General features: G+C 32.2%; 1 protein-coding gene across 10 annotated transcripts in view; it reads left to right on the top strand.

The window, feature by feature from the left end:
• Positions 1-4,737: 4,737 nt before the first annotated feature.
• LOC139520651 (complexin-like) overlaps positions 4,738-27,218 on the top strand; it is an 89,945-nt gene continuing 67,464 nt past the window's right edge. For 4 of the 10 annotated variants that reach the window (XM_071313486.1, XM_071313485.1, XM_071313493.1 and 1 more), the window contains exons 1-3: positions 4,745-4,798; positions 16,484-16,566; positions 18,813-18,917. The gene's annotated coding sequence lies outside the window, so the exon portion shown is untranslated. Of the gene's footprint in view, positions 4,799-16,483; positions 16,567-18,812; positions 18,918-21,774; positions 21,828-27,218 lie in introns of those variants that run through there. The other 6 variants (XM_071313497.1, XM_071313496.1, XM_071313503.1 and 3 more) reach the window with 5 other exon arrangements.

The following is a 27,218-nucleotide window of genomic DNA, read 5'->3' as shown; positions in this document are numbered from 1 at the left end:
GCAGAATCTATACATAAAGACCATCTGTATTATTTGTGAAGTTGATACAAAATATTTATCAACAAGGTCTTGGTACCTTCCGTAAACTTTTTTAGAAAAAGGACATGACGTTCTTTGACATACCCCTGGTTCATAAACTTTTTTTGCTCAGACACTGGTGACGTTTTACAAAGTCTGAGTAGGAGCTGCAAGCTCTTGAATATCGAATAAGTTGGGAAATGTATATCCCATATGCAGGTGAAGTTGGTATATTGCTAATAAGGTGGGGGAAATGAGGTTCAAATTATATACAGACAAAAAAAAACTGGGGTGCTTTTATATACTAGTATTTCATTTGACAATGAGACTAGACTCGCGCTCCCGCTACGATGGTACAGCGATCTTTGTGACCTTACCACGATCTAACTGTGCTCTCGCTATGCTTCTTAAACGACCTGATTTCGCCATGATTTTTTTTCACATGTTGAAAGTTGGCCATATACTCATCACGATCATTCCGACCTCACCACGACCGTACATTGGCCTTGAAGCGATCTACACGATCGCACTACGATCGTCAAAATTTGCATTTTTTTTTTCAGAGCCCGTATAACACCGCAGTCACACTACAGTAGACCACGATCGCACTACGATCTGTGAAAAAAGTGCTAATTTTGACGATCGTAGTGCGATCGTGCAGAACGCAGTACGGTCGTAGTACGGTCGTGGTGAGGTCTTCATGATCTTGATGAGCGCGGCAAACTTTAAATATCCTTTTTTTGGAAATTCTTAGGAATTCAAATGTGACGCCACTTTGTGAGTTGATCTCTTCGGCTAACTCGGCTGTGATTTTTTTTATGTGCTGGGTTAGATTGTTTTATGTATACGTTTTATTCTGTAGTTATTCACCACTTCGGTGTTATCATGTATATCTGTTATATAGTCATTTTTGTAAATTTTCTGCCTTCTAAATACTAAGGATGTTCTTATCCCAGGCAGATAACCTTAGCCGTATTGGGCACAACTTTTTGGAACTTTTGGTCCTCAATGCTTTTCAACCTTGTACTTGTTTTGGCTTTCAAACTTTTTTTTATCTGAGTGTCACTGATTAGTCTTGTGTAGACGAAATGCGCGTCTGGCGTATTAAGTTATAAACCTGGTACCTTTTGATAGCTATTATTTGTGTGTTTCTCTGTTATATATGTTCTTCTATTTATTTGTATTGTAGTCCTGTCATGTAATGTTGTTATTTTAAATATATTTAACATTGCCATAAAGCGGGAGGTTTGGCTAGCCACAAAACCAGGTTCAACCCTCCATTTTTTTCTTAAAATGTCCTGTACCAAGTCAGCCGGAAAAATTGCCATTGTTATATTATAGTTCGTTTCTGTGTGTGTTACTTTTTAGTGTTGTGTTTCTGTTGTGTCGTAGTTGGAGCTCTTATATTTGATGTGTTTCTCTCAATTTTAGTTTGTAACCCGGATTTGATTTTTATCAATCAATATATGAATTTCCAACAGCGGTATACTACTGTTGCCTTTATTTAAGATGATCTCCTCTGAAACTCCTAAGCCAAATTCAACTAAACTTAGCCACAACTATCATTTGGGTGTGTAGTTTGAAAAATGCATTCGATAACCCTGCCTTTTTAATAACCAAAAGACTTGGCTAAAATAAAACATGGGAGGAAAATCAAGATTTGTCTGTAATCTTGAAAACCGTAAATTTTTTTTAAAAAAGTATGAACGGAATAAAATGTACTACACAGTTCTTGGTAGGGTGGTTGTCTCTTTGACACATTCCCCATTTCCATTCCCAATTTTACAATAATAAGATCTGCCTTTGATATGTTTACAATGGGAACAGTATATCAATATAAATGTTCCTGGTTTACATCAAAACTGTCAGATGACCCCTTGTAAGGGTTGTTAGACAGTTCAAGTTTATCGTATATGTTTGCGTTACTGTCTTTTATCTTGGAAACAATAAAATCATAGACAGAAACTTTAAAAACGCAAAAAAATATCATTAGGGAGGGGGATAGGACATTTATCAGGACTCCGGGATCGGTGTTTTTAAGCTTGGGATTTCGGAATTAACCCTTTCGGGATCCGGGAATTGTTTTTTTTCGAATTTCGGGATGTCGAGATTTAGGTTTATTTAAATTCGGGACCTCGGGATTTCGCGTTTTTAAGCGCGGGATTTCCTGGGGTCATGACCCCTCCTACCACCCCTCATTAGGAAAACTCTACAAATAAAATGAAGTGTTGAATGATTTTATATTGATGACATTTCAATTTGGTCAACTCTTTATATGAGTGATCTTGTCTATCCGATTTTGAAAACTATACGTCTCGGTTATACTAAGATAGATACGTTCTTTAAAAAGCAAACTTTGAATGATTAGCAAATCAAGATCAGCAGACTTTGAAAAGAAAAAGCCAGCATAAATGTAAATGAATTCGTCAGTTTTCTTAGCTTATATGAGTTATTGTCCTCGGTTGACGATTTTTTTAAACTCTTTTCGAGTTTTAGTTAAAAAAAAAAAGAGAAGAATTTATAGAGAGAAATTGTAAGAAGAATAAATTCATCAGCAATTCATAAAAAAGAAAAGCTTAGGGAGTTTTAAGTCATGATTAATATGCTAGTTTATAATGTTACAGTCTTTACTAACCGTTAAAGGGAAAATTCGCGATTTTTTACTTATGGTTTAAATATGTTCATTATGACATAATATATATATTCACAAAGTTTTATCGCTATATGTGCAGCAATAAAGGAGAAATTCAATAATTAATGAAAAAATATTAACAACTTCCTGTAGGTCGTGACGTTTTCTCCTGGTTTTTGCATGCCGGGATTTAAAATACAATCAATAAAAGTCTTGGTTTTTAATGATATTTTAACGTAATCGTAAGCGCGCCGATGACTTATGCTTTATCTAATAACCAGCCGATAATAAGAAGATAAAACGCACAGACATCCAATGTACATATTCATGAGATAAATTTTCTATGTTAAACGTATATATCCGAATTAATTTTTTAGACAACACAAAAAAGTAAATTTATTTTTGATTAATGCATTTCGGACTGATAAGGTGAACAAATTAAAGTACAATAATCTGTAAAGACAATATGTTAGTGTACTCTTATTGACCTTTTACTGTCTCTGCTATGACTAGGTTTATACGATGTGTGTATTCACGGTTCTGTGGCAATACTCGTAGATGGCTTGTTGAAAGGTTAATTGTTATTTGCACTTCGGTATTTAACCACGCCTCTAGGGCACACCTTGCCAGGTGTGACTGTCTATTGGGATTAGTGGGTTATTAAACAAGGGAGAATTTAATACACACATTTAAACTACATATTCAAGTTGATGACAAATGTAAATAGATCGCCGTGGAATTATTTAATTATATTTGGTGCTATTATTTATTTGAATTCAAATAAATTAATTTACTAAGAAATAAACAATTTTCGGTTAAAGACGGGAAACTTAATTCATGTGTCAGAATGAAATGATATACACCTCTTGTCCTTGATTTATGTCTCATAAAAAGGGGAACTTAGAAATTAGAAATAGATTTACCAAAGCATTTTGATTGTCTTTATCAGGCCAAAAAATGTACGAGACACTTACATTTAGACTTTTGAAACCCATGTATTAATTAATATCTGAAACTATCTGAAGATATCTCTACCGAATCGGAATAATATGTACGAATAAAGAAAAAAAAAATTGTTTTTAAATCTTTGCACATTAATGATTAATTATTGTTATCTATTGTTCATTTAATTACTTAATTAGTACCTAAAATATGTCTACCGATTTGCATTTAATCTCGGTGTGGTAGGAAACGATTATTACATATAGATTATATTATTTGGATGAGGATTTGAGCTAGCCTATAAAAACACATTAATTAGTTAACATGCATTCGAGACCAAAGGATATTGACTTTGATAATTCAATTAACTTATTCACATATTTTCTCTTATGATTTGTGCGTGCTTGTTTCTATAGGACAGTGTATATATGGTCCAAAAAATTAAATCATAACTAAAAATGTCTTGTTCGGAGAATGATAGTACTAACAGTGGTCCCAGTCCGTCAAGAGAGGTAGCTTTTGACGAGTATGGTCAATTTGGGTACGCACTAGAGCCAGGGTATACCGAAGAAGAGCTCCATGAAATGGAAGCTGCGGAAAGTTCCCGAAATCAAGATATCCTTAGCAACCCTCGCTAAAAAAATAAGAACATTTTCCGTATCAAGTTAGTTAGTCAGATAAAACAACCGTACGATTGACAAGATATCGACACGCAATTACGACTACATCGGTTACTGTAGTTTTGGTCCTTTGTGGTTTATAGACATATCGTGATTATAAATCGTAGAAGATGACAAAATGGCGGAACGCAGAGAATTGATACTCAAAATTTAAAATCGATGGTGATCTCTTATCTAGCGGAATAAAACTTTAATATCCATAAATTTGAGAATTTTTATACAGAATGGACATAATATCAATTTTTGATTTTTTTGCGAAGTTTCCCTAAAGTCTTTGCTACAAGTTTCTGGTCTGCATTTCAGTATCTTTTTAAAATGTTTAGCCCTAACAGAGACATAAAAGATCATAAAAGGCCCGACATATAATTATGTCATCGAGTGTAAAAGATCCGTAATGAACACATATCTTTTAGGAACTTGACTCATAAACTATAATTACTCGCGTTGGAAATGCGCGCCTCTTATTCTACATCATTTAGATTTGCAGAAGAATATTTTTGTAAAGATCAGAAATGAGCACAGTCAGGTATTTACACACATAGCATTCTCATAAAAAAACAAGATTAGAAATACAAATGTTGATTAGAAGAAGATGCTCTCATTTTTATATAACAAAGTGACAAAACTATCCAGCCTTATAAATAGAAAGGTGCCGGCTGCAGGAAAAACGGTACTATTTATAATTTCTCAAATTTTCTGCCATTTTACATTAAAGACTTAAAAATTTGGAAACCTTTTAGAATAAATCTTCAGAATATATTTAAGTTTCAAAATCAACACTTCAATAATAACATAAGGACTAGAGAGATATTGCCATCACTTTGCATCCCGCAACATTGTCATCTACAATGTACATGTATACACCTTATCGCTATTTGTCCGCCATTACTTGATATCACACAGTTGCCCGTAAAATTTTGACGTCATAATACAAAATATCTGACGCCACAATGGAAAGGTGATTGTTTTTGACATCAAAAGTTCAAGCGGCCGAGTCAGCCAGGAAATAGCGATAAGGTGTATTCATGGTATTGGTTAATATTTTTGATGATCTTCATTCTCCTCTACTGAAGCTACATGTATATATTTTTCAACCAAACTTGGGGAAAATAATTCATAAAACAAGGATAGTTTGTGGTTCTTTTTCTTTGTTCTGTCAACAAATTTGAGCATGAAGTTAAAATGCATTAATTGTTTTATCACGTTTATAGACAGTCACATGTATCTTAAAAACTATAGTAGAGAGAGAGAATATGACATACATGTAGGGTGAAAAAATACTAAGAATGCCAAGATCTACCTTTTTCCAGTTTGTATCAAAATTATTTGATGACTTCTATCGACAAATGATCGAAGTTATTGCCCTGAATTGATATAATTTTGGCTTATATTCAAGTTTTTGTCTATTAACTCCAAATCTATCTTTAAACAGTATAAACTGTTGAATGCAGAAATGATCAGCTATCATGGCGAAACAAGCAGAGTTCATGAAAACTTTTTTTGACCTGTCATGACCAACAAAGCATGATTATTTGCCAGTCCTACAAAATCTGTCAATTTTATCCTGAAATAAAATTAAGAACAATAGTTTATCAAAAAATAACTTTATTATTAACAGTTTTATTCTTCGCACCCACAGGCAAATTAACAATGAAGGACCAGTTCTGGTCTTCTGATTGTTCTTGTTTAGAGTCATCTTCACTATCCATTACATCATCTGAATCACTTTCTTGGTCGTTTCATTATTTGTTTGCTCCATTGTAGGGTTCGATTGCCGATTGTTTGCCAGGGATGGCTCCATGAACATGTTTAGTAGGCCATGTATAGATCGCCTTGGTTTAAATTGTTTATAATAAATCAGTTAAACAGTACCGGAAATTGACAGCGGGTACATCTAATAACCGATGTAATCACTTATTGGAACCGAAACTTGCACTACAATGGCCATATCTTCATTGGTCATCAGGACCGGCACTAGCCTTCAAAATACTGGTCCGTGCCTCATTTTGACAGACAGGACCATGAGGACCAACGATTTTTACGAACTCTGAACAAGATCTCAAAAAATGCCAATATAAAATTGAGAATGGAAATGGGGAATGTGTCAAAGAGACAACAACCCGACCAAATAAAAAAACAACAGCAGAGGGTCACCAACAGGTCTTCAATGTAGCGAGAAATTCCCGCACCCGGAGGCGTCCTTCAGCTGGCCCCTAAACAAATATATACTAGTCCAGTGATAATGAACACCATACTAATTTCCAAATTGTACACAAGAAACTAAAATTAAAATAATACAAGACTAACAAAGGCCAGAGGCTCCTGACTTGGGACAGGCGCAAAAATGCGGCAGGGTTAAACATGTTTGTGAGATCTCAACCCAATATGACTGAAAACTTTAGATTTATAAGTGTAGTCCTTGATTTTGTTAGTTGAATTTTCATGTTTCTGTCAATTATTTTAAGAACTATAACACATCTAGATAAAAATTTGATAAAGCAAATACTATCAGCAATATACATTATGTAAAACAAAAAATGTTACCAAAACCATAAATATAATTAGGATGACTCCTTAATTAATGAGTAATGATTCAACAATGACAATTTTTTTTAAATTATTTTCTTGTCTTTCCCACTTATCTCGAGAACTATGAAAAAGTAGATAAAACAGCAAGCAACACATGATACAGGTTATACAAAAAAAAACAATATGCCAGAAACAGAAGATCTACATTCACATGCTGATATAAATTTTGCTAAATCATTCGAATTACTCCAAAAGGATCTAGACTTCTTGCTCTTCAATGATAATTAACTGGATTTTTGTGACAAAAATGTCGGTTATTGATTTGGGGATGTCATGGATGTACGTTGGGCAGTCGGGCGGTTGGTCAGGCGGGCGGCAACCAAATGTTGTCCGTGCATTTACTCATGAACCGTTCAACCAAAGCTTTTAAAATTTTAATATGTTTTTACTGACAACAAAATGAAGATCAAGTTCATTAATGACGATTTTGACTTTTACCGTTCAGGAGTTATGGTTCTTGAAAGATTGAAAAATGGCATTTCCAGTCGTGTCTGTTCATTTACGCATGAACTGTTTAACCAAAGCTTCCCAAATTTTAATATGTTGTCACTAATGACAAAATGGAGGTCAAGTTCGATAATGTTGATTTTGACTTTTACCGTTCATCAGTTATGGTTCTTGAAAGATCGAAAAATGGCGTTTCCATTCATGTTGTTGCATTTACTCATGAACCATTCAACCTAAGCTTTTCAAATTTTAATACATTTGTATGTTGATACTGATGACAAAATTGATGTCAAATTTGATATTGACGATTTTCACTTTCACTGTTCATCAGTTATGGTTCTTGTGATATTGGCAGGACACAAATAAATGTTAATTAATCCAGTTTGCTGTCGTTGTGACAGCCTCTTGTTTTTATTTTTGAATAACAATTTTGGGTTCTTGCCATTTATCATGAACACTATAACAGATAGGTCATTAGGTGCAATCTGTGCTGATACTGTGAAATTATCAGCAAAATATGCACAAGATCTATAACAATTACATTACATTATAACTGAATGCAATAAAGGTAAAACATTAAAACTGCTGTAACTTTAAGGTGAGCAATTCAGGAATCTTATGATATTCTTGTTTTGTAAACCTCATCAAGTCAATCTAGTGTTACATCATTGTCTTTGTATATATATGTCTATGACAGTTGTCATACCAACTCATATTGCTGACATTTATCCTGGTTGATCTAACCATAAACTGTTTTGTTTGCTTTTAAATTAATCTTATATGACATGTTCTTGATTTTTCTTTTTTACTCCCTTCTTTGCATTCTGATCCTCTATAATATTTCATGAAATAATCATCTTTAGATAAATGCCAAAAATGTCAAATCTCTCATCAGAACTTATAGACCTTGGTATTTAATATGCACTGCAGTTAACTGATTCTCTGGGCACAATAAATGTTTTAAAATCCTCATTTCTATAAATAAAGAGATTACCAATGAGACAGCTATCCTCCAGAGTTCAAATAATGAAGATACATGTCAAAGCAGTCCTATAAATATAGACAATGCAATTTCCCATAGGAACTCCTTTTATGCCTGTAACTGTACCACTTTTGCTATGAAGTTTAGTAAAAAAATACATCATATAATCATGATAATGGAAAGCTGATTTTTTCAAAGGTCAAAATATTGGGCTATGCAGCATGTTTTCAACATTTATATGCCAAGAACTTCTAAGTGTATAAACTTATACCAAAATTCTGTACTACACCTCAATCACTTTGGTTCTTCCTCAGAATTCAATTTAATTGCTATCCATGTACATGTACAAGTATTTATGAACAGATATCTCATGTTATGGAGGGGTATTTGTGAAAAATACCAGTCGAGGGACTGTGAAATTTCCCAAGCCGCCAGGCGAGGGAAATTCTGTCCCAAGACTGGTATTTTTCGCAAATACCCCTCCATAACATGATATATCTGTTTAATTACATCGATTCGTTCTGGATTGAAACTATGTACATGTTTTTTGTTTATGCATAATTTTGAGGATTAATAAGTGGATATTATCATAGAACTGCTGGAATTATACATGCACTAAAACGCGTTAGCTCCACTTTCTTAATGTAACGTCATATCCGAAAAAAATGGCTGGAATATGCTCGCGAGGGTAAAAAAGGAATATCCAAAATGGCAAATACCATGGTATTTGAGGCATATTCACCGGCAGTGGTCACTGGTGAAAAGCCAGCAAATTCGTTTAAAATGAGGAAAAAATGTTAGAATATGCAAATACATGTATGCAAAATATACACTGGCTACCAACCAATCAAAATCTGTCATTCTTTTATAAGATGTAATTATACTGGTAATATTCTCTACGAGATGAAACATTGAGATCATATCGGTACTATCTCAGATACTTTCAGTAAATGACCTACTTTTCCATCTTTTTCACACTGAAAGTTACTTTGATGCATGTGGTTGTTTTAGTTATTGTGTAAGGTTTATTTACCTAGTGTCCGACTCAGAAGGAGTAAAAACATTGTAATGCATATATACTAAATGTATGCATGATAAACTGTGGATTCATTTATTTTTGTAGCTACCAATTTTTCGTGGTTTTAGGAAAACTTGCATATTAGTGGCTACATGTATATAATTTCCTGGTTTTGGCAAAGTCTGCAATTTGTAATTTGTTGAACGTTTGAATTCGTGGTTCTCCTGGCCTGTAACCACAAAAATCCATGAAAATTTGTGTCCAACAAATGTAAATGAATCCACAGTATATATAACCTTTCTAATTTTTTTGGTAATATTTTGTATAGATATCAACAAAAAACACAAAATACATTGAACTTGAAGTATAATAAAAACTATTTTTAACATGATTATCTGAACTGCGGGAAATATAACTAGTCTTTTTTTTTAAGAGTAACAATGAGTATGTCCTTTTGAACATAAAATTTAATTTGGCCTAAATATATATATGACCACACAACAAATTTCAATAAATTTTGTAGAAAGTAAGGATATATAGTATGCAGATGTGCATATCAACAAGAAATGTCCATCAATTGACTTTTGTAGAAGTTATTTAGTCTTTGAACTTAGGAATCTGGTGAGATTTAGTTTGCCCAGTGACATTTGTGGGTTGTGGAGTATGTGAGTGTGCTCCAAAGGTCTTTTATAAGTTCTTTATTATTTAACAGGCTATTATTTAAACTTGGAATTATTTTTAATTATATAAATGGAATTTGCAAAATTTCTTGTGCTTGAAATTTTTTACAAATTTCATGCTTTATAATTTGGTATCATAATGTTTGAGTGGTTCATAACACTTTCCATACAATGCATTTTGTATAGATATTGTTGTGTGCGGCACAGTACATTCTATTGAAAATGTTCTATCCTTTTTGTATTAGAAAATGTTGTAGAAAAATCTGTCTCAAAATACCCAGTATTAATTAGAGTTATTTCCCTTGGAACTTAAAAGCTTACCATCACTTTCATAGATTGGAATTGTTCAATTAGAACTAATTGTATAGATCTTAGTTACAGTTTGGATGATCTTGTTACTTTAAATAATCAATCAATCTTATCTCAATATTGATTCTTCTAGAAAAGCTAAGATTGTTTAAAACTGATGCAATAAACATGCCTCATTAGAGTGAAAGAAACCCATCAGACACTTAGTATGGATGTCTAAAATGTCTTTTAATCTTGTGATAGGCAGATTGTTTAGTGCCAATGGCAGATAATCAATTGAATTTGAATCTGAAAGACATATTTTTGTATGGGTTTTGTTCTTATCTGCCAGTTGGACTTGAAACTTGATGACATTTTCTACATCAGTATTCAAGATTTTATTCTGTTATATAGATTGGGCTGTCATGTCGTTTAGTTTATGCAAAGTGGGAAAGATTTTGATGGAAGAGCATACATAATCTTCATATAACTGTAACTTCCATCACAAAAACTAAATATATTTTTGCATTTGGTGGTTGTATTTCACAGTTCAGTGATAGATAATTCTATATATAATATGGAATTTCAAACACTTTTTTACTTCTACTACCATTATATTTAGATACTGAAGAAGAACCTCTATATGCTTTTAACTAGTGACTATATTCATGATATTGACAAAATTTGATTGTTTAAAAGTTTATTTTTGAGAAATAAATTAAAAGTTCTTGGGTAGGTCCGGTAAATTGAACCCCACATATACTTTTAGTTGGCTTTATTGTTTTGAATAGACACATTTTAGACCAGGGAAAGGCTTATAATTACGCTTTGACTTTACAAATGATCTCTGTTATCATCATGTAATAGTGAAAGTAGGGATGTTTGTCAGATACCATAATATTTGCTATCCTTCAACACGTTCAATATATCCATATATACATGTTGATAATATGTACATGTGCCAGTTAAATATCTGTTATGTCCCTGGAGGTTTTGAATGCTATGCATACATTGTAGTAACTTTGTTTCACTATATAAAAGTATTTAAAGTAGCTGAGAAAGAATATTTTTGAGATCTTAATTTGATGCCAACTTACAGCAATTTTCTAAATCTGCACTTTAAATGACAAACTCTTTTTGAATAAGGAATAATGATGTACAATACTAATTAATGTGAACTTACTGTTTTCAATTGGACTTAGTTATTTATATTGTAAAATTGTTTTTATACCCCTGTTTTATGTGGATACATTCTTGTTCTCATTCACATACAACTTCCTTGCTGAAATTCAACGAAGATACTAATGTACAAATGTAGCCCAGCTATTTTTCATGCATCATCATAGGTTTGATAGTCATGATAGTCTCTAACTCTCTGTAATATTTCTTTACAATTTTTTATGCGCATCTAAGACGGGACGTATTATGGTATACCGTTGTTTGTCTGTCCATCTGTCCGTCGGTCTGTCTGTCCGTCGTCCACACTTCGGACAATTACTAAAACAAGCTTAGACCAACTTTTATGAAACTTTGTTGAATTGTTTATATCTATTGATATACTGCATATCTAATTCTTTTTCATTTATTATTTTGTACGTTACGTAAATCTGACCGTAAGTTTTCTTGTTTGAAATGTTTTACATTTGTCTTAATCATTTCTGTCCTATTTAGCTAAAATTGAGAATGGAAATGGGGAATGTGCCAAAGAGACAACAACCCAACCATAGAAAAAAAAACAAAAAACAAAAAACAACAGCAGAAGATCACTTACAGGTCTTCAATGTAGCGTGAAATTCCCACACCCGGAGGCGTCCTTCAACTGGCCCCTAAACAAATATATACTAGTTCAGCTAGTTCAAGCTGACTACAATGTATGCAGTATGACTTTTGCTAATTTTTGAAGGTCGTATGGTGACCTTAAGTTGTTAACTTCTATGTGACGGACATTTGGTCTTTGGTGGGGATTTGTCACATTGACAATCAAACCTAGAATGATTATACATAAGAAGATGTGGTTTGAGTGCAAATGAGACAACTCTTCACGCAAGTTATAATTTGTAAAAGTAAACCATTAAGGTCAAAGTACAGTCATAGTACTGTCTTCAACACATAATCTTCTTAATTCTATATTGAGTCCATTTATACATTTCTGAATGTATGTCAAGCGGTAGGAGTAAACTTAGCTGTTGTATAATTTTTAATGTACGGCTAGTAACAAGTGTAAACTTGTCTGATTTGATTCTTTAGTAATTTAGTTTGTATGTATTCTGTATTCCTATAGTCATTTACAACTGCCTACTGAGTTATTGCAGAAGTGTTCAATCTAAATGTTTAGCATGTTATGTTTGCAATAAAAGATGTTTAGTTAATTTGATAGTAAATTTACAGCTTGTTCAATAAAAGAAAATGAAGTTTTAAGTTAAGTTGTGACTATCAATTCTCCATTTCAAATGTATTGGATGGATTTGACACTGACTGATAGTGATAATTCTAAGATACTTTCATTTTCTATGAAATTAACCATGGAATTTAAATCAAAATACTCCACTTTTAGAATGGTAATGAAATTTCTCACTTTTGATAGTGATAGATCTCACATACATTTTAGTAGTTCTTTTATAATGGCTGATCTGTGGATATTATATTTTCCAGTCTGTGCATCTGTCTGTTCGTCTGTTAGTCAATCTGTTTGTTTGTCTTGTATCAGGTTTAAGTTTTGGTTTATGGTAATAAATAAGGAGATGTGGTATGATTGCCAATAAGGTAACTATTCACCAACATTCTAATGAAGTGATGGTAAGCAATTTTGGGCAAATGTACAGCCTTCAACAATGACAAAAATTCCATACTGTATAACATGTATAATCAGCTACAGTGTATAAAACTTAGCCCCAACATGAAAAATGTGAAACATGGCATTATTTTTCTTGAATTTTTTTTACATTGTGCATGTTGTGTCATGTTAGTGCCTATAATAACTGTCAGACTATACAATATGGTTTTTTTTGTCTTATGTCACCTATATTTCAATTTTTTTATGCATCATTGTTATTAAGACTCTGGTCATTCTGTATGATTTAGTTTTCTCATTTACTTATTTTCATTCTGGTAGTTTTGATCCTCCAAAATAAATGCTAGACTAAATGATATAGACCCAGACTTGACAAAATCTGCTGCATTTAAAACCTGTTTATATCTTATGTATGAATTATTAATTATATTATTAATATACTTTTATAGCTTTATAATATGAATAACAAAGTTACGTAATCATCATTTTTGTAAAATAGCTATAAATGTGCAAAATATGATTTTTAGCTCACCTGGCCCGAAGACTTGGCGTCCGTCGTCCGTCGTCGTCGTCGTCCGTCGTCGTTAACTTTTACAAAAATCTTCTCCTCTGAAACTACTGGGCCAAATTAAACCAAACTTGGCCACAATCATCATTGGGGTATCTAGTTTAAAAAATGTGTGGCGCAACCCGGCCAACCAACCAAGATGGCCGCCATGGCTAAAAATAGAACATAGGGGTAAAATGCAGTTTTTGGCTTATAACTCAAAAACCAAAGCATTTAGAGCAAATCTGACATGGGGTAAAATTGTTTATCAGGTCAAGATCTATCTGCCCTCAAATTTTCAGATGAATCCGACATTCCGTTATTGGGTTGCTGCCCCTGAACTGGTAATTTTGGGGAATTTTTGCTGTTTTTGGCTATTATCTTGAATATTATTATAGATAGAGATAAACTGTCAGCAGCAATAATGTTCAGCAAAGTAAGATTTACAAATAAGTCAACATGACCAAAATGGTCAGTTGACCCCTTTAGGAGTTATTGACCTTTATTGTCAATTTTTAACCATTTTTCGTAAATCTTAGTAATCTTTTACAAAAATCTTCTCCTCTGAAACTACTGGGCCAAATTAATCCAAACTTGGCCACAATCATCTTTGGGATATCTAGTTTAAAAAATGTGTGGCGTGACCCGGCCAACCAACCAAGATGGCCGCCATGGCTAAAAAAAGAACATAGGGGTAAAATGCAGTTTTTGGCTTATAACGCAAAAACCAAAGCATTTAGAGCAAATCTGACATGGGGTAAAATTATTTATCAGGTCATTATCTATCTGCCCTCAAATTTTCAGATGAATCCGACATTCCGTTCTTGGGTTGCTGCCCCTGAACTGGTAATTTTGGGAAATTTTTGCTGTTTTTGGCTATTATCTTGAATATTATTATAGATAGAGATAAACTGTAAACAGCAATAATGTTCAGCAAAGTAAGATTTACAAATAAGTCAACATGACCAAAATGGTCAGTTGACCCCTTTAGGAGTTATTGACCTTTATAGTCAATTTTTAACCATTTTTCGTAAATCTTAGTAATCTTTCACAAAAATCTTCTTCTCTGAAACAACTGGGCCAAATTAAACTAAACTTGGCCACAATCATCATTGGGGTAACTTGTTTAAAAAATGTGTGGCGTGACCTGGCCAATCAACCAAAATGGCTGCCACGGCTAATAATAGAACATAGGGTTAAAATGCAGTTTTTGGCTTATAACTCAAAAACCGAAGCATTAAGAGAAAATCTGACAGGGTTTAATTGTTTATCAGGTCAAGATCTATCTGCCCTGATGTTTTCACATGGATCGGACAACCCGTTGTTGGGTTACTGTCCTGAATTGGTAATTTTAAGGAAATTTTGCCGTTTTTTGTTATTATCTTGAATATTATTATAGATAGAGATAAACTGTATACAGCAATAACGTTCAGCAAAATAAGATCTACAAATAAGTTTACATGACCAAAATAGTCAATTGACCCCTTAAGGAGTTATTGGCCTTTATAGTTTATTTTTTACATTTTTCATAAATTTTTGTAAATTTTTAGAAAATATTTTCCACTGTAATTACTGGGCCAAGTTCATTATAGATAGAGATAATTGTAGCAACAAGAATGTTCAGTAAAGTAAGATCTACAAACACATCACTATCACCAAAACACAATTATGTCATGAATTTATCCATGTCCATTGTTTACAATACACAAGACCAAGGTGAGTGACACAGGCTCTTTAGAGCCTCTAGTTCAATTTTCATAAAAATCTATCAGTAACATTCCTGTAATGGATTATTTAACCTTTTTTTACTGTTGATTTAAATAGAGACAAGTGTAATGGGAGTTATTAATAAAGATTTTTCTCCTAAGGCATACCATATTTTTAATATTTTTAAGGTAATTAAAGAACTTTTTAGTTAAATTAGAAACAAATTTAAATCATTTTCTCTTCAGAGAATTTTAACACATTTTAAAAGTTAAAAAGTTGAGATGTTGTGTGGTGTGTACATTTAAATATTTCTAAATTATATAAAAATCCAAGATAGGTATATTGTGCAATTGGAGGGTTGTTGAAAAGTTTTTTTTTATGAATGGGAGGAATTTTATCACAGTTACATGACTAATGAATAGATACATGATAGATAGGAAGGAGAACTAATGGGTAAAGTGAGGTTTTTTTGGCATCAGGTCATCAGCCTATAAATTTATTTTATTCTGCAGTTTCAATTACCCCTTCAATGTGCAGAAAAATTGCACAAATTTAAAATCAATTTAGATATTTGCTCATTCAGAAATCAAAATTTAGATAATATGTTGTGAATTGCTTTATGTGGGTGGGCAATCACAAAAGTATAGGCTTTAATCTTCAATTCAAATTTCAACAGAATCCATCAAATTATTCTTTTTTAAGATTGAATTAAAAAAAAATGTAAATTTTCCAGTCGACTACAATGAATTTGAAAAATAGTGATGTAAAATAGCTATTTTTCTTGCTCTAATATGGAAAGAAAAAGTGATAAAGAAAGTTTTATGTAAATGTATGCATGGTATTGCTGTAAACAACAAATTCTAATTTTTACGTCATTTCAAGGTTTACAATGAACAGTGGTGAACAAGATTCCATTGTAACTGTAACTTTCAAGGTGAAAAGATAGCATGAATTAAAACATGGTTTATTATACTTTTATTTAATCCTCCCACTCTCTGTTAAAAAGTGTGCTGTTCAAACTATTAAAGGGAATCTATAAGGTAGATAGGTCTATTTATTTTCCTTTATATTTATAGATATCATGATATTTATATCCCACATAATTATTTAATTTATGCTATTGTTGTTTGACATGCTTAACATTTATTACTTTCCTTTGTAGATTGAAGTTTTATCAGTCTTAGATTCTGTCAGTTCGGACCATATTGTCAGTCATTAGTGAAAGTTAACATGTGATCTCAAAAGGTTTGGCTTTGTTTAATTTAGATATTGTGAATATTGTTTTATATTTCATGAATATAGATGTGGTGTAAATGTCAGTGAGATAACAACCCAACAAAAAAGGTATTATGATATCAATTAGGGGCCTCAGTGGTCTAAGTATTTCATCTACCGTATCACTTCTTAGTCAACACTGAGGATGTGAGTTAGGACACAAAGAAATGACTATAATTGGTAAAAACTGACCGTCATGATATAAGCAAAAATAGATATCATGACTGATTGATTATTAAATGCTGGTGTTTAATAATTAGAACAGCACATGTTTTAACAGAGATTTTATATACACTGGTTTCCTTTGCTTTTTTTAAACCACCAAATTACTTAGGCTTATTCCTAGTGAATTAGGCTGCTGTTCTGTATATATATATATCAGTTTAATATCCATAGATGTCCATAAAACTACTTCGCATTCTAGCTAATATTGATTCCTGAACAATTCTTTGCCCAAAAAATATATTTACATCATAACTATGATGGTTAGAAATGGCTCAAACTTCCTAGCAACGGAAATGCGTTGTCAGTAAAGAATTTTATGGGACGATATTTATTTCACACAATTATATCTTTGCTGTAAGAATTCTGAATCTGAGAGATGTGTTTTTTCTTGTGGCTTCAGGGACATCCAAATTGAGGAAATAAAATCCTATGTTTAATATCCGCTAGTATACTTATCGATAACTGTCAGTCCTTGAACAATCAGTTACAGTCCATTCTCTTTATCTTTATAATATCCATTTACTTCCAAGAGAAGAACATTATTTTAATTGAAAACGATATAAATAAACGTTGATTTGGTCTCCTGAAGGTATTGCCCCAAAAAATCAATGTTGAACCAATTTGTATCGGCTGTTGTTGACTTCCTGAGAAAAAGAAAAAAACAAATTTCTGATAGACTGAATGTCTTTGACAAGTAAATTGCTTCCACTTTATTAATGTTGTTATCAAAAGGAGTGAAATTGAATTTAAACATTAAAAAAGCTATATTATTGAATATTTGAGGTAAGTAAGTGCAGAAATTTACAGTATTTAAAAAATTAGAATTACGCTGTTTGCGTTCTTTTTACTGTTGGCTAAATGCAGAACTGATAGTTAGAATCAAGTATTCTGAAATATGGATATTTTTGTGGATGCTAGCAAGAAATATCGTTTTATCTCATGCGACAAAGATTACCCTAAAACTTCATAATTATTAAAAAAAAATTAATGATAGACAGTAACTGTAAACAGCAAAAATGTCTAACAATACACCATTATTAACAATGCCAATATGACTGAAAGCATACAATGTTAAAAAAAAGGGCAAATGCCAATTAAATTTGGTATTACAATCATAGTGGTCAAAGTCAGGGTCAGAATGATACTCATCCAATCAATGATGCAACTGCATACCAAGTTTGGTCATCTTATGTCTAACTGTACAAATGTTCTTACCTGGACACAAATTGTACAAGGTATTTCTATTATGGGAATCAAATGTCAAATGCAAAGCCATGGATAGATTCACCTGACTTTGTTAGTCCAAATAATTATGACATCTTGAAAGGCTATTATATTTTTTCTTTGACGAGGTAATTATTTGGACTCATAACTCACTTTGTTATATGACACAAATCTTCCCCATGATACAATTGCATACTAAACTAATTTGACTTTATAGAAAAACGCAATGCATATACACAGAAAAATACAGCACATTGAAATTCATGATATTAAAAGTCAAATTGTTTTTGCTTTAAACTAGAGGTTATAGGATTGGTATTAGCTATTTGTAAACAAAATAATTCTCATCACTCCTAAAACTGCATCATGATATAGTGACAAGACCTTCAGGCTACCATCACTATCCTTCAGCCTAATCTTCAGTTCATGTAAACAATTAGATATTGAATGAAGTTATTTTACAAATATCGATCAGAATTAAAATAATGAAACTATTCTTGTTGTATCTATTGACTGTGTAAAATATGAACAGTGTAAAAAAATGAAAAAAAAAGGACGGATGATTTTAGAGAGATATACTTGACTTTCACATGTTGTTTGCAAAGCACAAACAAAAGTTTCATCATTACTTAAATATGTTTGTAGCCTGACTAAAGCCAGCCCCCACTTGCATTTGGACAAACCTGAGTCTTAAGTGGGTACTGGGTTTAGTCAAACTGATATGTTTGTCTTCTGTGTCCTTATATGATCTAACTTTTACTTTGTAGAATTGATATTTGGATACAGTCATGTGAAGCATTGTTCAACAAAGTTCCAGCACTGCCAGTTTGTCCAGTTAAAGATTAAATGTTACAATAGAAACTAAGTTTAAGGTAAGAAATTTCCATACAATAAATTTGAAATATATATTGTAAGTTTTCTGTTTACTGCAGTTAAGTTGGATATCCTTACAATATATTGTTCCATTATTTTCACTGTTGTAATGAGAATTTACACAAGTATATGTTGATAGAGAATTTACAAGAAATCCTCAGTGGCCCAGTAGTTTAAGTAGTCGAACTACTATATCACTAGCCAGACAACACTGAGGTTGCCAGTAGAAATCCCTCTCCGGCAGGTGCAAAGGACTCCAATCCTAATTGTCTATGATTGTCAGTTTCAGTTCCAAAGGTCATTGGTTCTCTCTGGGAACCCTGGCTTCCTCCACCAATAAAAACTAGCCGCCAAGAAATAGCTCAATAGTGTTGAAAAGTGGTGTTAAACACCCATCAATCAATTCATCTTTTGACACTTATGTTTGTTAATCAAAGTTGGACCCCTTATTGTCCCTCACTACCACGTGTATGACTGAGGATTATAGGAAAGGTGGCATCTATCTATCAATCTATCTGTTATTCCATATCATTGTTCATCTGTCTGTCAATTGTCTTTATTGCCTTCCTGAAGATATTTTAGAAATCAACTGAAAAATAACCCAATACTTTTTAATATAAAAATAAGGAGATTTGGTTTGGATTGCCAATGAGATAACTATCCACAGGAGTCTAAATGACGTGGATGTAAACAATGATAGGTCACTGAAAGGTCATCAATAATGAGCAAACACATACCTTCTAGTAGGCTATAAAAGGCATGACATGATGTGAAAAGTAGTTTTATGGACATCTATGGATATTAAACTGATATATATATATATACAGAACAGCAGCCTAATTCACTTAAGGAATAAGCCACATATATGAACAAAGTAATTTGGTGGTTTCAGTGTAAGCTTAAGTTATCCTTAACATTTATTTAAACACAAATATGACAGACGTGAACCATAGACAGCTATAAAAAAACTGACACTAGGAACAGGCACTTATAGAATGTTGTGGGGTTAATCAATATAAGATGTGGTATGAATGCCAATGAGACATCTCTCCACCCAAGTCACAGTTTGAAAAGTAAACTATTATAGGCCAAAGTATGGTCTTCAACATGGAGCCTTGGCGCACATGGAACAGCAAGCTATACGGTCTAATCTTTATAAAAAAAAACGAGAAACAAGAATCACTTATGAACCACATCATCAAACAACAACATATTTGTAAGTGCTCAACATTCCCTTTTATCTGGTACAGTAGTGTAACAGCACAATAAAGAACAATAATACTCAATTGGAAAAGTCTGAACTCTATAGATTGGTATGAAGCTTCAAAGTAACTTGCATTTAGTAAAACAGACACAAATTAGTACTGATGTAAGTGAATTCAGTCTTTAAAAGCTAGTACAAAGCTAATTGAAAAATTAATAAAAAGATCATATAAAAAAAAAGATATGGTATGATTGCCAATGAGACAACTTTCCACAAGAGACCAAAATGGTGTAGAAATTAACAACTATAGGTCACTGAGCGACCCTTCAACAATGAGCAAAGCCCATACTGCAGCTATAAAAGGCCCCGAAATGACAATGTTTGTCCAGACTTATCATCAATCAGTACAGGTCATGGTAAGGCCTTCAACAATGAGCAAAACCCATACCCTATAGTTCACTGGCCTATATGTCAAAATATAAAGCAATTCAAAAGAGAAAACCAATATTTTGATTGAAAGGTATTGAGATATTCATCCTATTAACTATGTTTGATTTACATAATGTGGACCAGCAATGAAATCTTTAGGGGAATCATGTAATCATCCTACTGCCAGAGAAATGTGAATAGTTCTTCATTAATTCTGTTGTTGGTACATAGCAGTGAATTCCCTAAGTGTCCTGTTATTGTTGGCATACAGTTGTAAAATTCCCCAAGTATCCTGTTGATTTGTTTATCAACTATGTAAACAATTTGGCAATATTGTTAAGTGAAATTTACTGATAAAAAAATGAAGAGAAATCATATTTTTGTTTATATATTTTTCATAAGAAAAAGTATTGTTTGGTACAAATTTTATTGCCCTTAAATGCTCAGTAGTGAAGGCCAAATAAATATCAAATCACCTTATTAAAATCCCTTATTTTAGTTGTACTGACTTTTTCATAGCAATATACTTTATAAGAAATGAAATCAAGGATTCTTAACTACCTGTCACAGGTTTTCAACAATTTGTTCAAGCTATATATATTCTCTTTTGAATTGTTTTACATTGTCATTTTTGGGCCTTTTATAGCTGACTATGCGGTATGGGCTTTGCTCATTGTTGAAGGCCGTACGGTGACCTATAGTTGTTAATTGCTATGTCATTTTGATCTCTTGTGGAGAGTTTTCTCATTGGCAATCATACCACATCTTCTTTTTTTTTATATCAATTGCAATATCTTAGTTACGTCTTTTACCTATTGTTTGGCATAAACTGAAAGGTTCCATTTTAGATCAGCAATATAGCAAAGCTAGATTGTGTGTTATATAGAGTATAAACTTCTTCCCTTTAGCCCATCCATACTTTAAACCAAGGATTTGTATCTTACTATACAAATCCTTGTTTAAACCAAGTAATATTTTAACATACTGGCATGCTCATTGTATACAATAGACTGAAGAAGTTTTTCATTGTAAAGCTGCTATGAAGAAATATTTGAGATGTATACCTTATCATTTAAAACAGATAAACTTAACCCCAATGTATTTTAAATGACAATATATTGGAAAGTAGGTGAAACATATTCCATACTTATTTGCTATTTTACATGTACAACGTTTAAATTGATTATAATTGGTGATATTCAATAAAGCATAAAACGTTGATTTAAATGCATGTTTCATGTTATCTATCTGAGGAAGATACTTAATGCTATTTTACGTGAGTGAGATTATATAGTTTTATGAATTGAAAGCATGCAATGTGAAACTTTTAGTCATGCTTGTAACTTAAGTTTTGTTTCTATTATCAAATACAACATTGATCAGTTAAAATTCTTTTCTTCAGTAAAAATGTTATGTTGGCTAAAGTTAAATGTATATGTGAAGTATTTAAAAACAACTGTGGTAATGTATTAATTTTTAATGTTGAAGCCACATAATTGAGAAACCTGTTATAAGAGACCACTTCTAAGAGAGCTCAAAATTGTCTCATAAGACAGGTGATCTTTTAATACAGATTCAATCTATTTGAAATGCACTTAAGAAGGACCTAAAAGTAATGGTCTTAAAACACAGTTTTTTTGCTAAATTCAGGTGGTTTCTTAAGCAGGTTTGACTAGAAAGGTACGTTTGCATTTTAACCTTGTTACATTTTACCAAATCATCATTTTGCACAATATTTTATTTGTTTGGGTATGATTGAGACCAACATCTCAGGCAATATTTTTACTGATTTATCTTTTAAAACTAATAGATAGAAATAACTGTTTGCGTGAAATTTTATATGACCAAATATCTTTATTGGACATGTTGGATAGGTGTGCTTGTTACAAGAATACAAAAAAGATTGAGACATTTAAAAATAAGATGGTGATTGTCAATGAGACAACTATCTAACACAGATTAAAATAATCATGTTAGCAAGTAAAGTTTGCTGAATAGCCTTCAACATTGAGCAAAACCCGTACTGGATAGATTTAGCTATAAAAGGTCCTGCATAGACAAAATGTAAAACAATTCTAATTGAATTCAGTCATAGTCCAAGTTTAAAAAATCCATATATTTTAATATACAATAAGGGGAAAATCATTGATCACAGTCAATTCTAATAAACTGATTGACACAAAGCAATCAGCCATCTTATTTTAGAATTACAATTTCTTTTTTTGCAACATCATGGAACTCACATGTCCCATACTTTATCATTTACTGACTTTGACTCAGTGTCTTATGTTTGATTTGTTTATATTGATTTTATGGCTGAGTACTGTAAATTCTGAAATTATTGGGATTTTGTCAATTTGGACCACAATGTGATTTAAATTTTTGACATTTTGAGAACAATCCTGTTTAATTCATATAAAAAATTTCAAAATGCGAGTTATTGTCGCAATTTTTGCAATGATAAAAACATCGTAATAATTTCTCAATTTACAGTAATTGTTTCTTTCATATTCTAAGTGACGTCCAATCATCAGAGGTGGATTAAGGGGGAGGCAGGGGCAGTCAGTGGGCCCCCACTTTTGAAAATTTCTGGATTCACCACTGATCGTATAGTTTGTTATGAAGATGTATTTATCTAAAGGTGTATATTATAACAGTTTATAATAAAAAGTAGGTCCCTTTGATATTATATTTGTAACTGTCACTGATAAAAATAGAAATAAGTTAGTCCCTATGACATATATTACAAGCTTCATTGAAGTATATTAACTTTAAGGTCGGGTCTTAAGCTTGCTATTACATCAACATACAGCTGTTCAGAAGAAGAACAGCAATCTTTTTGTTTGTTTAATTTATAAATTGAGTATTTAGCTCACCTGGCCCAAAGGGCCAAGTGAGCTTTTCTCATCACTTGGCGTCCGTCGTCCGTCGTCCGTCGTTAGCTTTTACAAAAATCTTCTTCTCTGAAACTACTGGGCCAATTTTTACCAAACTTGGCCACAATCATTATTAGGGTATCTAGTTTAAAAATTGTGTCCGGTGACCAGGCCAACCAACCAAGATGGCCGCCATGGCTAAAAATAGAACATAGGGGTAAAATGCAGTTTTTGGCTTATAACTCAAAAACCAAAGCATTTAGAGCAAATCTGACAGGGTAAAATTGTTAATCAGGTCAAGATCTATCTGCCCTGAAATTTTCAGATGAATCAGACAACCCATTGATAGGTTGCTGCCCCTGAATTGGTAATTTTAAGGAAATTTTGCTGTTTTTGGTTATTATCTTGAATATTATTATAGATAGAGATAAACTGTAAACAGCAAAAATGTTCAGCAAAGTAAGATCTACAAATAAGTCAACAAGACCAAAATGGTCTGTTGATTTCTTTAGGAGTTATTGCCCTTTATAGTCAATTTTTAACCATTTTTCGTAAATCTTAGTTATCTTTTACACAATCTTCTCCTATGAAACTACTGTGCCAAATTAAACCAAACTTGGCCACAATCATCATTGGGGTATCTAGTTTAAAAATTGTGTCCCGTGACCTGGCCAACCAACCAAGATGACCGCCATGGCTAAAAATAGAACATAGGGGTGAAATGTAGATTTTGGCTTATAACTCTGAAACCGCAGCCTTTAGAGCAAATCTGACATGGGTAAAATTGTTTATCAGATCAAGATCTATCTGCCCTGAAATTTTCAGATGAATCTGACAACCTGTTGTTGGGTTGCTGCCCCTGAATTGGTAATTTTAAGGAAATTTTGCTGTTTTTGGTTATTATCTTGAATATTATTATAGATAGAAATAAACTGTAAACATCAATAATGTTAAGCAAAGTAAGATTTACAAATAAGTCAACATGACGGAAATGGTCAATTGACCCCTAAGGAGTAATTGTCCTTTATAGTCAATTTTTAACATTTTTCATAAAATTTGTAAATTTTAACTAACATTTTCCACTGAAACTACTGGGCCAAGTTCATTATAGATAGAGATAATTGTAAGTAGCAAGAATGTTCAGTAAAGTAAGATGTACAAACACATCACCATCAGCAAAACACAATTTTGTCATGAATCCATCTGCTTCCTTTGTTTAATATTCACATAGACCAAGGTGAGCGACACAGGCTCTTTAGAGCCTCTAGTTATGTAGTTTCCATGACATGTTTATCTTCCTTCCATCATGCTTTTATATATCAATTGATATTATGGGTTTTATTTAAAGATCAGTAGAACTTTTGCCATTTGTTAATTAAGTGTATAGTTCATGTTCTCATTAAAATTTTATAGAAATTAAAAACTTTATGAAAAACTAATTTGATTGCCTGCAGCAGTGGCAGATTGCATCATATGAAATTGACATTACTTGTCATGGCTTCACACTCAAGTGTTCTTGAAGTACATGCATGCAATATACAATTTAATGAAATGGTTTGTGCTTGTCAGATTGGAGAAGTTTTATGGATTACACAAATTAATTCCATGTGTAAATTTTGTCATGGCTGCAGATTGATCCATTGTCAGATTGTTCATCAGTTTGAAACAACTGCAGATTTTCACCATTTTAAATCCACTTTTTAGGCGATCAATGATTTTCAATCAAAAACAGTGATTTTTACAATCAATTAAATTTGAAGGAAATATACTTATTTTATTTACTTATGTTATTGGTTTGTGAATAGAAAGAGATGATGCATGTATGTCAGTAAAACAGCAACCCAACAGGACAACACACAGTTGTTAAAACATTGGCATATTGTTTTCCACAAAGAGCCAGTAAACTTAACCACAACTGGGAATCTAGTCAGGGTGAATGTGTCCATTCTTATTTTTAGTTGTTTAGCTCCCTTGTTAAAAGCAAAAAAATACCATAAAAGATGATGAACTGTTATGCCTTAAATGGTATTCTGTTAGGCAAGCCCAAAAATAGACTGATATTATCCACCATTAGAAATGTTCAGCTTTGTTTTCAAGTTTTATGATCCAAAGATATTAGCATTTTAATGGAAAATGTTTTAAAAAATGGATAAAACAGATAACAAGCCACAATTAAACAAGATGTTGCAACACTATTTCTAAAGATTTAACACAAAGTCTTTCTTTTACAACATTAATTTTTATTTGTAATCAATGACTGATTTACTGTACCAAACTAACAATGTTTCATGTAAAACTACAATTAAATGCTAGGTTTGTTTGTTGAAATTGACAAGAATGTTACATTGTGGTTGATATATAAAATGGTCAATACAATAAAATTACTAAATGGAAAGTTTCGTTTGATCAATAGACTTGTTTCCATCAGTATTTACCAGTTATGGATTGTGTTATTTTATCAGTTCCTGGGTATCAAATTATTGATAAATGCTGCTGAATTGCTTCTGTTTTATGATGTTTGAAAGGTTTCACTCCATCTATGTTGGGGAAAATAGATAGGAAAAGTAGATTCAAAGACATCAAATAGGATTAGTTTGGGTTCTACAATTTAAAGTTATATTACTCTAAATCTGAGGAAAATTAGAATAAAAGGCAAGGATTGTTTTTAAAAGTGAAAACCTTTCAGATTCCTCACTTGGACCAATGGGCTAGTTTACACTAATTGAACCTTTCAGATTCCTCACTTGGACCAATGGGCTAGTTTACACTAATTGAACCTTTCAGATTCCTCACTTGGACCAATGGGCTAGTTTACACTAATTGAACCTTTCAGATTCCTCACTTGGACCAATGGGCTAGTTTACACTAATTGAACCTTTCAGATTCCTCACTTGGACCAATGGGCTAGTTTACACTAATTGAACCACTAGACATCCATTGTCTATTCTTTATCTTTAACATATTAATCTTCTCTTCTGAAACTCCATGCCTTATCTTAACAAACATCCTTAGAGTATTAGTCCAATGATACTGACTACCAGCCAACAGGGTACAAATATTGCTATCAACTTTTAATATGCAATGTTTATATTTTTGAGGAACCTATACGTTGCAATTAATCTATGTCTCAAAAATTCTAAATTAACAGTTATAATAATTGTGCATGTTATGTTATGCTGAGTTCACACGTGCATTTAATTCGAATTTGATTCGCAATAACTAATTCAAATTAGTTTAATTTCGCTTTACTATCCAAACGACGCTAACTTTTAATTCGTATTCACAAAAGCGTATTTTTAATGCGAATTAGATAATTCAAATTAGCCAATTCAAATCAATTCGAATTAAAAAAGAAGAGTGTGTGAACGTGATTTGCGAATTTAATCCGCATTCGATTCGAATTAAATTTGAATTAAATGTCCGTGTGAATGAGGCATTAAAATTGTATAGGTATAAGATATGGACACTTACATATAACTTATGCCAAACCTATTTGATTTTACTTTCATGGATGGATTTGAAGAAACCAGAAAAAGGCTTTAAAAAAATGAAGAAAAAAAATATGGTAGAAGATATTTTATATTTAATGTCAAATAAAATGCAATTTAAGCTCAATATTAGAGTATAAGCAGTAACTATGACTGTTTTCTTTCTAAATATCAAAATGTGTCCATATTTAAGTGTTTTTGTCTGTAAAATTTATTTGCTTTAAAGTAGATCAAGTGATTCCAAAGAACTGAAAATCAACTTTGTGGAGATAATTTGCAGACGGACAAGAAGTAATTTGTTTT

The sequence above is a fragment of the Mytilus edulis genome, chromosome 4, assembly GCF_963676685.1.
Source record: "Mytilus edulis chromosome 4, xbMytEdul2.2, whole genome shotgun sequence".
Taxonomy (NCBI): Eukaryota; Metazoa; Mollusca; class Bivalvia; order Mytilida; family Mytilidae; genus Mytilus; species Mytilus edulis.
This window is presented reverse-complemented; position numbering and strand designations above follow the sequence as displayed.